This window comes from Orycteropus afer, unplaced genomic scaffold (assembly GCF_000298275.1).
Source record: "Orycteropus afer afer isolate SDZICR_OR568_19922 unplaced genomic scaffold, OryAfe1.0 scaffold00066, whole genome shotgun sequence".
NCBI lineage: Eukaryota > Metazoa > Chordata > Mammalia > Tubulidentata > Orycteropodidae > Orycteropus > Orycteropus afer.
The window spans coordinates 6010521-6022820 of NW_006921653.1; the positions used below are offsets into that span (position 1 = coordinate 6010521).

Genomic DNA, 12300 nt, shown 5'->3' on the forward strand with positions numbered 1-12300 from the left:
TTCCATTTGCTTTAGCTACTCTCCACTCAAGGGCAAGTTTCAGAGTCTCTTCTGTCATCTATTTTGGTCTTCTCTTCTCTTCTCCTCTTTTTAGTGATCTCTTACTTTCTTCATGGATAATGTTCTTGATATCCTCCCACAATTCTTTTGGTTTTCGGTCGTTGGTATTCCATGCATCAAATCTAGAATAGATCAAATCCAGCACAGAGAGCCTAGAATAGTACCTAAAATAGTATGTACTTAAATAAATATTTGTTGAATGGATGACCACAATTTAAAAAAAAAAAAAAAACATACGCCATAGGTTCCAAGTAATGTTTCCAATAATGGTTGAAACCTTTCCTGAAAATCCTTACGTTCACACACTAAATTTTTATTTGATTGGTCTTGTATTACACAGAACTAAAAACAGTTCAGAAATAGATAAATTACACTGTTAAACATTCTAATTATATTGTTGTAGCATGATGCTCTACCCAACTGCACGAAATCTTAGAAAATCAGCAAAGAAAGTAAACCTGCAAGCACTTCTACTACTAGTTACAACCGAACCCCTTTTCAATTATAAAATATCTCTATGCTTTGGGAGCTCTGGTGGTATAGTGCCTAAGGTATCTGACTGCTAACCAGAAGTCTGGCAGTTCAAACCTACCAACCACTCCTCGGAAGGAAGACCGAGCAGTCTACTTCCATAGAGATACCACCTCAGAAACCCAAGAAGGGGTCACTATGAGTTGGGACCGACTAGAGGCACTGAGTTTGGTTTTTTAGTTCGCCACACTTTACTTTCTTTTTTACCATAGGTCTTGAGATTTCTGTGTGTGTATCCATTTGTGAAAATCATGATGATAACAAAACATCTCAATTACTCTCAATCACATAACATGTACTTTTCATACACTAACTCTAATTTTTAAACAACCCTCAAAGTTGGTATCATTATCATCATCATCATCATCATCATCATTTTACAGATTGGAAAAACTAAAGTCGAAGGTACAGGATTCACTCACAGAACCCCTATTCTTCCCATCACACCGTGCAGCCTCCACCTGTTACTTAGGGTTCTTCTCCCAAAATCTTGACTATAATTAGAATACAATCCTTCCAGTTCCTTTCTTAGTTGCCACCCCCACCCCCCTAATACATAACAGGTACAATGGCTCTCCGATTTTTAAGATTTTCCCATTAATCAAGTCAGAGAAACAAAGAGAGATAACAAAAATAAACTGGGTGGGGGGAATACTACAATTCAACAAATATTTATAAAATGCCCAGCACTACAGAAAAATCAAACAATGTTTCTAAGGCCTTAGTGTGAGAATCCCTAGTCTTCATTTTAATTTATTCTCTTGCTGGAATAATAAAGTGAAAGCCTCGCTAGATTTCCAAAAACATCCCTCCCCAACACCTTCCCTCTATTTCTCCCAGGACACAAACAAAAATATACAACAGGGGAATTTAATGGGTGCAACTTTATCAAGTGAGAAATGTGCATTTCTGAGGACCTTCAGGATTTACATCACTACTATGAAACTCTATCCCACAGAGGAATGAAGGCTGTGGGCCATTTCCTCAGAAAGTGAACACCTAGTTGCTTGCCTTTTCACAGAATATGCAGAGCTTCCCAGTTTTCATTTCACATATTGAAATGTCTGAACAACTCTGCTCCAAAACTAAACTCCTTACCATCTTCTCTCCTCCTAAACCCCCTTCCACCAAAAGCTTTTCTTCAGCTCAGTATAGTGCCTAAGGCATTTGACTGCTAACCAGAAGGCTGGCCATTCAAACCCACCAGGCACTCCTTGGAAGGAAGATTGGGCAATCCACTTCCATATAGATACTGCCTCAGAAACCCCGAAGGGTTGCTATGAGTCAAATCGACTCGATGGCAGTGAGTTTGGTTTGGTTTTTAACCTCCAAAAAAATTCTTAGTGTCCTCAACTATTCATGGAAGATAACAGTATTATCTACTATATCCATGACTGTTGTGAGAATTTTGTGAGGATTTTCAAGTGCTTACACCTGTATTTGGCCCACAGTAAACAATCAGTGTTAACTACTATTACTGGTATTGTTATTCATATACTATGTTAACTTTGACAACACAAATTATATATTTTTATTGCTTCCAAAACAACTTTTGTGTAGTGTAAAGCTTAATATTAGGTTTTGAATACATGCTCAATAAATATTTGCAGAATACATGAATTTTTAAATAGTGATTCACCATCATGCTTTATTAAAAGGAATTCACTTTTCTACTAATCCTGTTTCCTCTTCTGAGAAGACTAACAAAGCTTACAAACTTCCTTTTTTTAATGTCAAGTGAAACTACCATATGTATAACATATGGTAATAACATGTCAAATGGTTCAAAAAACTAGCCTTCTAATAACATAACTAATTCTCAAATTTTAAATGTCAAAAATCATACTTTTATTTAAAAGGCAATCACCTTTAGGCCATTTCAACATGAAATAAGCTCACCACGATATCTGACATCTCTATGGTAAGAACTATAAAATATAAACTTCCTTCTTACCCAATTTAATTCAAAGATGAAAGCCTATCATACTCAGTCCAGTATACACTTTCCTAAAATTAGTTTCTGAAAAACTGATAAAACTATGTTATTGTGGGATACATAAAAGTATCCAAGGGAGAGAACTGAATTCTAGCAACAATTTGGATTCCTCCAAAATGCTTAAGAAAAAGAGCTTTAAAGAAGGATAGATGAGAATTTACCCCAAACTCTTTGGTATTAGACCTCTCAAACCAAGAGTTTGTGCATATGACTTAATACAACACAGGGTACATTCACTGGCAACAAGACACAAAGGTAGATGACTTCAAATGAAGGCAGAGGTAAAAAAAATACTCCAACAAAGCAGTTGTCATTCCTTACATAGAGAAACATAACTGGGCTTCTATTCAACAATTAAAAAAAAAAAGAGAAAAACTTTGAGGCTTAGCTATGGAACAGACATATTCTAGTTCATTCAATCCTCACAACTCTACTCTTACTTACAGATAATGTGAGACAATTAGCAAGTAGCAGAGTAGCAGAGCTGAAATGTGAACCCAGGCTGACTCCTAAATTTGGGCTCCAGTGTTTTGAAACATTTGTATTTGCTATAATCTATGATAATACGCTTTATACTTACCTTTGCCTTCACACATATTTTTTTTATTTATTTAAAATCTGAAGCAAAACCTACACGAAATAATATTTACTCTTATTCCATAGAATGCCTTTTGATACTTGCTTGCTTACTTTCTTCCCTTCTTTATTTCTTTTGCTTATGTCAGTGCACCGAATTGATTCCAATATCCACCGAATCCCTATTTGCCCTACACTACAGAAATGCACTACACTTACTACTTATGGTTTAAAGCTTTTTAACTCTTAACACAATCCAATTTTGTTACTCTGAATTGGAGCTTTAAAAAAAAAAAAAAAGTCCCTCCTTAAAACTTGAATCGATCTTTCTCTACTCTTTGGAGGCACACCCACTTTATATTGTCTCAACAACTGCAGATATTCTCCTTGGAGAATACATCATTGTTGAATAACATCACTGTTGAAAGGAATGCATTAGTGTTTTACCCTTTCCGCTGACAAGCTAGGAGCTCCGGTGGTGTAGTTGTTAAGGCATTTGGCTGCTAATCAAAAAAGGTCGGTAAGTTAGGTGGTTCGAACCTACCAGCCGCTCCGCGAAAGAAAGATGAGGCAGTTTGCCTCAGTAAAGATTAACAGCCTTGGAAACTCAATAGGGTCACTATGCGTCGGAATTAGGTCGATGGCAGTGAGTTTGGTTTTTGGTGCTTAGAAGCTGCATCGCTGACGTATATTAACAGCGGGACAAGTTTAGGGTAACAAGAGATGACCTGGGCAGCTGCCCACGGTGCTGAAATGATGGGTGAAACTACAGTTTTTGAAATTTACTACTGCTGGATTTGGACAAAATAGAGGAGTTTCCCAAAAACTGGCAGAAAACACCCAATGGCTGCTACTAAAGTTGCATTTGTGCCCTGGGATACTATCTCTTGGCTTTGGTGTCTGTCCACTCCCTCTCTGGGGCAGACAGAGCCTTTCATCACTGCGGGTCAACTCAATAAGCTTCCTGGCAGAGCAGCTGACTTTCAATAGGGCAAGGACGTGGTATCTGGCCTTAGCAGAGTCACGTCCCAAACTGCAATCTGAGCTTCGAGGTGGGGAAAAAAGAAAGTAAGAAAGAAAAGAGAGGACTGTCCTTTTGTTAATTCAAAGACAAAGAACCCCGCAAATAAAGTCAAGCAATTTCGCCCAGGGATTTTGTAGCAAGAGCTAGATCGAGAAAAGGTTTCCAAACATCTTTCAAGACTTCTGCCGCCCCCGGAGGAGAATAAGAGAAGCAAAATCAACAAGCAACAACTTTAAACACAAACACACTGGGCTGTGTAGGGGAGGTCTCATTCCTCCGAGGGCCGCGTTTTTTTTCATTTCTTCCCTCCCCCCACCCCTAACTTAGCAAATAGCCTGGGGGGAGCAGCAAAGCCCTTCGCTGTAGGGCCGGCTGGGTGCGGGAGGACGGGCGAGGGGGTGTGTTCTCCGAGCCAGGCCCCACGGGTGACAACACTGTCCTACCACCACCCCGCCTCCGTAGAGCCTAGAGGGGTTCTTACCTAGAAGCCGGACGACTGGAACACAAACAGGCTCACTGGCCGCGTCGCTGCGGAAGATGCCACTACCGAGACTTCATGACTGAATATCCGCACCGATCCCTACAACCCCCAGCCAGAGCGGGGACGACAACACAGAGGCAAGGCGGAAGTCCCGCCCCACGCGGCTCATTGGCCCACACTCGAAGGTAGAGGAAAACCATTGGGGCGCACGGCTGCTTGTTAAGGTTCCTTCCCACTCTCACGCGGGGTCTTGTAGTTAGCAGGGCGGAGTGCCCAACTCGCGGAATCGCGTTCTTAGCCGCGTGATCGGTCTTCCCTAGAAGAGAAAGGCAGGGCGGGGCGAGCTTCTAGGGAGCTAGGGCGAGGCAGAGAAGACGCTCTTGGCGGGGGTGGAGGCAGGCTGCCTAAAGGGACTGGCTGTGGGCATCTGCTGCCTACCGTGTGGCCCTCTAATTGGAAGTGGTGGGGTAAGAAAGGTACGGGTTGAACGGCCACAGCCAGAGAGGTCCACTCCGACTTATAGAAGTTACTCGAAATCTGACAAGAGGCCGACTCCGCCGCTTAGGCGTCTCTTCCCTGCTCTACACTCATCTGATCCCCCAAATGGAAGACGGCGAGGCTTCATCCCCTCTGAACCGTGTCTAGGCGGAGATCAGAGGTGGTTGGGACCAACTCTAAGGCCTCTGAGTTTGAGTCGCGTTGTTAGAGGCACCAGTGGCCAAGGTCGGAACGCAAGTCCCTCCGAGAACTTGGCTCAGAGCAGAGCTGACGTCAGCACTCTGGGCCTGACAACGCGCCATCCTTGGGCTCCGCAACGCCAAACAGTGTGATTCAACCCCTTTTAAAATCTTTGCCTCTTTTGAAGAACCAAAATATCTCGTCTATCAGTCCCTCTGATAAGCCTTTCCCCTCCTGTGTGTCCAAGTCTTAAACCAAGCTACTTTGAAACCTAAATTACCTGTATTACCATTTACCCTGAGTAACCCGGTTACCAACTCGCCTCTTTAAAGAGGCAATGTGGCTTTGTTCAAATACGGCAAAGACCAGTAAACTAGGATGTCAGGAGACCTAGATTCTGCTCCTAGTTCTGCTTCAAAGTAGTAAGATGCCTTTGTAGTCTCTGGATAGTGTAGTTAACCCACTGGGATGCTAAAAGAAAGGTTGGAGGTTGGAGTCCACCCAGAGGTGCAGCGGAAGAAAAGCCTGTGATCTACTTATGAAAAATCAGCCACTGAAACCCCAATGGAGCACAGTTCTATTCTGACACACATGGGATCGCCATAAGTCTAAATTTACTTGACTGTGGTTCATTAATGATGGGTAATGATACCTTTATAAACTTCAAGTCCTTCACTGTCATCTTAAAAAATAACAAGGTGGGAGGGGAGGCAAGCTACCACTTAGACTACCACTAAAATACCAAGTGAAAGTTGAAACCTTGATTGCTGGGGGGAGGGCACAGAGAGACTGAGTAGTTAAAAGATAAGAGTAGAAGGAATACTCCCTATATTGTTATGTCCTTTGTTCCTTGAATTTTGAACCATGTAAATCTTATCTACTCAAAATTAAAATTCAAGAAATTGATATCTTGAGTGGGCGGTGGAGTTTGGTGTTGGCGGTCTGGCTTTGCTGGGCAAGGGGTAACTTTAGTGGTTCAAGGGTGGTTTTTAGTTTAATTTTTCTTTTTTAGCATCACATTGGGGGCCAGTACGTTCTGATCAGCTGAGCCCATATCAGGAGATGCAGCCACGGAGCAGGCAGCTGCATATGTCCCAGAGAAGGTGAAGAAAGCTGAAAAGAAATTAGAAGAGAATCCATGTGACCTTGACGCTTGGAGCATTCTCGTTGAAGAGGCACAGAATCAACCTATAGACGAAGCATGGAAGACTTATGAACACCTTGTTGCCCAGTTCTGGCAGATTCTGGAAACTGCATTGAATTAGAAATTAAAGCTAAAAATTATGACAAGGTTGAAAAACTATTTCAGAGATGCCTTATGAAGATTTTGCACATGGATTTATGGAAGTGTTATCTTTCATATGTCCGAGAAACCAAGTTACAAAGAAAAATGGCTCAAGCATATGACTTTGCCCTACATACAATTGGAATGGAAGCTATGTTTTATCAGATTTGGGTGGATTACATCAACTTTTTAAAAGGCATGGAAGCTGTTGGATCTTATGCAGAAAATCAGAGAATAACAGCTGTCCAAAGAGTTTATCAATGAGGTTGTGGTAATCCAATGATCAACATTGAACAACTCTGGAGAGACTATAATAAATATGAAGAGGGTATCAATACTCATTTAGCAAAAACAAAAAGTGAAGATCAGCATGAACGCTAGGCATGTAGCAAAGGAATATGAGATGGTAATGAAAGGTTTGGACCACAATGAACCCTCAGTGCCTCCTCAGAATAATCCTCAAGAAGCTCAGCAAGTAGACATGTGGAAGAAATACATAGAGTGGAAAAAGAGCAACCCTCTTTATACAGAGAAGCAGACCCTTATAACAAAAAGAGTTATGTTTGCATATGAACACTGCCTGCTTGTTCTGGGCCATCATCCTGATATTTGGTATGAAGCTGCACAGTGTCTTGAACAGTCAAGTAAACTGCTGGCAGAGAAGGGGGATATGAATAATGCCAAATTGTTTAGTGATGAAGCGCTGATATATATGAAAGAACCATAAGCACTTTATTAAAGAAGAATATGCTGCTTTATTTTGCATATGCAGATTAAGAAGAGAGTCACATGAAGTATGAGAAGCTTCACAGTATATATAACAGACTTCTGGCAGTTGAAGATATTGTCCCTGCCTTGGTATATATTATCCAATATATGAAATTTGTACTTCTGAGAGCAGAAGGTATCAAATCTGGAAGACTGATATTTAAAAACACAAGAGAAGATACCAGAACCTGCTACCATGACTATGTTACTGTAGCACTCATGGAATATTACTATAGTAAGGACAAATCTGTTACCTTTAAGACTTTTGAGCTTGGGCTCAAGAAATATGGAGACATTCCAGAATATGTCCTGGCCTATATGGACTATCTCACCTCAATAAGGACAATAATACCTGAGTTTTGTTTGAACAAGTTTTGACATCTGGAAGCCTTCCTCCTGAGAAGTCTTGAGAAATCTGGGCCCGATTTCTAGCTTTTGAAAGTAATATTGGTGATCTAGAGATGGCACACAATAACAACAACAGCTAGTATTCTCAAGGTGGAGAAAAGATGGTTTACAGCTTACAAAGAAGAATATGAAGGCAAAGAAACGGCTTTACTGATAGGTAGACACAAGTTCATGGATTTATATCCTTGCTCTGCAAGTGAACTCAAAGCACTGGGTTATAAGGATGTTTCCCGTGCTAAACTAGCAGCTATAATTCCAGACCCACTTGTAGCTTCTTCTGTAGTGCCTGTTCTGAAAGACGAAGTGGATAGAAAACCAGAATAGCCTAAACCAGACACTCAGCAGATGATTCCATTTCAGCCATGACATTTAGCACCTCCAGGCTTACACCCAGTCCCTGGTGGAGTGTTCCCAGTGCCACCTGCAGCAGTAGTTTTAATGAAACTTCTCCCTCCTCCTATCTGTTTCTAGGGTCCTTTTGTATAAGTGGATGAACTGATGGAAATTTTCCAAAGATGCAAAATACCAAACTGTAGAGGAAGCTGTAAGGACCATTACCGGCGGGGCTCCAGAGCTAACTGTAGAAGGCAAGAGCCCAGTAGAAAGTAATGCAGTACTCACCAAGGCTGTCAAGATGCTCAATGAGGATTCAGATGAAGATGAAGAAAAGGGAGCTGTTGTCTCCCCTGTTCATGACATTTACAGAGCACAGCTCTGAAGCTAATTCAGTGGAGCAGGCTCAAAACCTGCTCCTGAAAGAAAACTCTCATCTAGGACTCCTTTTTTGCCTCTTAAGTCATATATTTATAAGAGACAATGCTTTGTTACAAGAATCTTTGAATGAAATTGTATTGTCATTGGTGCCTCTACCATATGGTTCTTGAGAAACAAACCAACCAACCTGTGTGAATTTTAGGATATGGAATAGATCTATGCTCTAAGGCAAATTAGGTTTTCACATATGTGAGAACAGTACAAATTGGCAGAATCACATTTTGTTCCCTCTTCAAGGGCGTCTGTATGTGTATGTGCCGCTTGATGGTTTCTGAGTTTTCAACAGTTTTATTTTTAAAACTGTATGGCTTATGATTGTAAAGCGTTTTATCACATTTTCTGAAAAACAGTTGTTCTCAGTTTGCTTATGTAGAGTCCTGCCTTATTGTTTGTTTTTGTTTATCGCAGAATGTATGAAATCTGTTTTATAGTTTAAAATTTTAAAACAGTCCTTGAAAAAAAAAATTTTAATCTCAAAACATGAAATACAAGAAATTTTAAGAACAAATTACAAATAAATAAAAAAGGACCAAAGATACTTTCTTCTTCTCTGTATTATATTTTCCATGAGTGTGAAGACAGTCAGTACTTAAACAATACACAGTCCTGCCTTTAAGGAAGTCATAGAACAAGAATCAGGATTGGAAATATTACTATGAATTCATATAAACATGGTTTTTAGTGTATTTAGTGTAACTGGTAGAAACAGTTAAAATCTCTGTAAGAATTTCTTTGTTAAACTATCTCCACTTAGTTTCCAAATAAAATCAAATTTCTTCCATGACATTGAGAAAAGCAAATAAAAATTGTGCAGATTAAAAAAGCACAGGTAAGAACTTTGTTTACTTATTAAATAAAAGCACCTTGAATACAGAACATTTTCCTTCTCTCTTCAGTCGGTTCTTCATTCTCTCAGTTTTGAATAAGATGTGTGCTATTTTTACTGCACTTGTCATTGCATTGTTAGGTGTTGGAGAGTCAGCTTCAACTCACAGCATCCTCATATACAACAGAACAAAACACTGCCACATCCTGCACCGTCCTCACAGTTCTTGCTATGCTTGAACCCATCGTTGCAGCAACTGTGTCAATCCATCTCATTGAGGATCTTCCCTTTCTTGGCTGACCCTCTACCAAGTACAATATCTTTCTCTAGGGAATGGTCCCTTCTGACACCATGACCAAAGTAGGTGAGATGAACTCTGGCTATTCTTATATCTAAGGAGCTTTCTGACTGCCCTTCTTCCAGGACAGATTTGTTCATTCTTCTGGCAGGCTGTGGTATTTTCAGTATTCTTCGCCAACACCACAATTCAATCCAAAAGCATTCATTCTTCTTCCTTATTCATTGTCCAGTATTCACATGCCTATGAGACAAACACAAATACCAAGGCTTGGGTCAGGTGTACCTTGCTCTTCAAAGTGACATCTTTGCTCTTTAACACTTTGAAAAGAGGTCTTTTGCAGCACATTTGCCCAGTGCAATAAGACATCTGATTTCTTGATTGCTGCTTCCATGGGTGTTGATTGTGGATCCAAGTAAATGAAATTTTTGACAACTTCAATCTTTTCTCCATTTATTGTAATGTTGCTTATTGGTCCAGTTGTGAGGATTTTTGTTTTATTCATGCTGAGGTGCAATCCATCCTGAAGACTGTCTTTGATCTTCATCAAAGTGCTTCAAGTCTGTCAGTTTGTCATACTGTGGTGGCTTGCATATTGCTGTGAGGCTGGAAGCTATGCCATAAATATTTCAAGTACCAGCAAGGTCACCCATAGTGGATACATTTCAGCAGAGCTTCCAAACTGAGACAGATTGGGAAGAAGGATTTTTTTCTACTTCTGAAAAAATTGGCTCCTGAAAACCTTATGAATAGTAGTGAAACACTGTCTTATATATTAATGGAAAACTTTATTAAGAGCCCTGAAACACTATTGTGTTTTAAAAGACTATTTGTACTAAACCTGTAGACACATTTATTCTCCCTTCTGTATTGAAGAAACAGAAATGAGAAGAAAATAGTTTAGAAAATGAACTAATTAAGAAAACAAAAGTGGGTTAAACACAGTAAAGTTGAGAAATACTTTAAGATTTTCAATAACGTTAGGGGTTAATGTGGTACATGACATTAATTTGCTAAAACACACACGCCAGTTCTCATAAAGTCGATTCCAACTCATGGCAACCCCAGAAGTGTTAGAGTTGAACTGTGCTCCATAAGGTTTTGATGGCTGATTTTTCTGAAGTGGATTGCCAGGACTTTTTCCAAGGCACCTCTGGGTGCATTAGAACTTCCAGTTTTCAATTAGCAGCCCAGCATGTTAACGATTTGCACCACCCAGACACTCTAACATGCCATCAGTTTTCTCCTCATAAAAAAAAAAAAACAAAAGGAAATGGACTTTTAAGACCTTGTACTTGAGAATTACCTGTGTTGTACTGCATATTGCTATGATGTTTGAAGCTATGTTAACAGTATTTCACATATGTGATAGTTGGACCTGTGTGTCAACTTGGCTGGACCACAATTCTGTGTGGTTTAAGCAATTGTGGTGTGGGTTGTTCCCATGATGGGATCAAATGTATTTGTTTTGAGCAGCCAATCCATTGAAAGGAAGTTTCCCTAGGGGTGTGGACTGCTTCCAGTACATTCATGGATATCCTGGGAAATGAGACACTCTTCTGTGGATCAGGAATCTATTGTGTTTCCTACAACTGGTCCATGAGTGAACAATCCACCATTCGGCCTGGAGATCTTGGAATCATCATTTATTGGAGTCAACAACTGGTATACTGCCTGTCAACCTTGAGCTCGTCAACCCCTGCAGGAGCACGAGTCGGGAAAAGCCTCCAGCTTGACGTATGATCCAAGAACTTGGGACTTGCCAGCTTTTATAAGTGTGTAAGCCATTTTCCTAAGATAAATTTCTCTTTCTCTCTCTCCATATGTATAAGCTTTACTGGTTTTGCTTCTCCAGACAACCAGTCTAACACAATATACCAGCAGGATCACCCCTGGTGGACAGGTTTTAGTGAAGCCTCCAGAGTAAGAGTAGGAAGAAAAGACTGGTGATCTATTTATGTAAATAGCCAGTTAAAACCCATGGATCAAAGTAGAAATTGCATGGATTGGACATATGATCAGGAGGGATCAACCTGTAAAGAAAGATGCAATGTGTGTTAGATTGGATTCTCTAGAGAAACACAAAAAACCAGCAAAGTATATATATATAGAGAGAGAGAGAGAGAGAGAGATTGAGAGAGAGAGAGATTTATCTTAGGTAAATGGCTCACAAGCATATAGAAGCCAACAAGTCCAAGCCGAAAAGTCCGTCTCTGGAGGAGATGGGGGTTGCGGCCGCCTTGGCTTCTGCAAGCACAGGGGAGCCGAGAGATTCAAGCTGGCATGCAGTATATTGGTTATTGTTTCCAATAAAAGATGAATCTGAGATCTCCAGGCTGAGCGGTGGGCCGCTCACTCAAGGAAGTCTGTAGTTCGCACAACAGGGTTCCAATACTTTAAGGAATGCCATTCTTCCAGATTGTCCTTGGATATCATTGCAAGAAGGCCACACCCCTAGGGAAACTCCCCTTGGGCAGACTGGCCACTCAGAACTCAGTCATCTGATCCCATCATGGGAACAACCACACAGAACTGGGGTCCAGCCAAGTTGACACACAGCTCCAACTATCACAGTCCACCCCTTGTCAACTTGGC

The 12300-nt window shown here is 40.6% G+C and overlaps 1 pseudogene; it reads left to right on the top strand.

Moving 5' to 3' along the window:
* The first annotated feature begins 5984 nt into the window (after positions 1 to 5984).
* Positions 5985 to 11837, top strand: LOC103196466 (annotated as a pseudogene).
* Positions 11838 to 12300: the final 463 nt, after the last annotated feature.